A 1,611-nucleotide genomic window follows, 5' to 3' on the forward strand; every position below is an offset into this window, starting at 1 on the left:
TGTTGTCTTGTGTCATTTTCTAAATAATTTTTTAAAATTAGTTTTAATTAAGAGAAAGACTATTCTGTACGATAAGAATTCTGGGAGAGAACGTCAGCTTGGTTCTGAAAAAAAATGGACTCGTTCTCAAGTTTTATAAGCATCATGTCAACAAATTAATCAATGACTTTAATTTTTTTCAATTTTGATGATTTTACCCAAGGCAGTACTTGCATTGGTGGTGATTCTGATAGGTCACTTTGATGATTTTCACACGGGGATTTTCATCTATTTGAATGACTTTGGTTGGAATAAAGAATGCAAATATAGCTGGCAATTTTACTTAAAATTGTATTTTCATCTGTGTTGCTACTAAATACATTAAAAAGTGATGAGTAGAGAATTATATCTTTAAGTAAGAACTACAGATTTTCAGAAAAATGTATTAATAACAGACTGAAATAGGCAAAACAAAATATTTTAAATAATCATTGGATTTGAATGGAATTTCAGCTAGGCACATATTTTAGTGCAGGAAATATGATTGAAAATACAATTTTGCCCATTCTTTAAAATAATGCCATCGTTTGCCATAGAATTATGCACGATTAGGCTAAAGATTTCTTTTTGGTTAAAAGTAGTCAAATAGAGAATATTAACCATTGTGACAGCTCCTGGACTTTGCTGATGACATCCAAGTCTTCTAAATCCTTTTACCTAAAAGCAAAGAAGCATCAAATATCTTTTAAGAGATTCTCTCACTCGAAATTAAAACATATTAAAATTATTAAAGTTTAATATGAAAATTCTTAACTTAGGTGAGCCCTCTATAGAGCACGCACCTTGATATACATTGTCATCTCTTCTCAGTCATGTCTCCTCCTTTCCTCCTTCCCTCTTCCCCCCATGCCTTCTTTCTTCTTCTTTTATTCAGTCTATTGTGTGCCCACCAAGTGTGAAGAACTATTCTAGGTGTCAAGGAATCAATTTAGTTTTGATGTTAGTTCTGGTAGGAATAACAGTAACAGACCAGGTACAAGCTAAGTTTTCAAGAAATTACTACCTACCTATGACAATACAGATCCAGAGTTAGGTGACAGCAAGGAATAATAGGGCGAACCTGGTATTTATGCCCCTTCAAAAGATATTCCTAGGCTGAGTTTGCCCATAGGAACCCTAGTTCATCTTCTGCTATAACCACCCACACATTTCTCAGCCCTGCCTAGCCCAGAGACTAAACCATCATTCCTGCTCCCAGAACACAGGCTGTTATTTATTATCATACCCCAGCAGGCAAGGTGAAATCCAGCAAGTGGCAGCTTCCTTTGGAGAGACTCTCATGCTAGGCGTGACGTGCAAGCCAACAGCAGAGGGTGAGGGATATCTCAGCATTTGCCTGTGCCTCCTAATGCAGGCTGATGCTCACCCCTGAAGCCTCCTAGTAGATGAAGTCAAGGGGAGACCACCAAGACACCACCTCTGGAGCAGAGAGGTCTGAGTAGACAGCACTGAAACAGCTCAGTCTCTCAGACTGGGTCTGCTTGGCCTGGAACTATGAAAGTTTCAGATTGGAGACATTTTGCCTTCTTATTTACTTTTATAGAAGCAAGAAAATCATCTGTGTGGAAGACA

Source organism: Carlito syrichta, unplaced genomic scaffold, assembly GCF_000164805.1.
Source record: "Carlito syrichta isolate Samal-C Ts95f unplaced genomic scaffold, Tarsius_syrichta-2.0.1 Scaffold305794, whole genome shotgun sequence".
Lineage (NCBI taxonomy): Eukaryota > Metazoa > Chordata > Mammalia > Primates > Tarsiidae > Carlito > Carlito syrichta.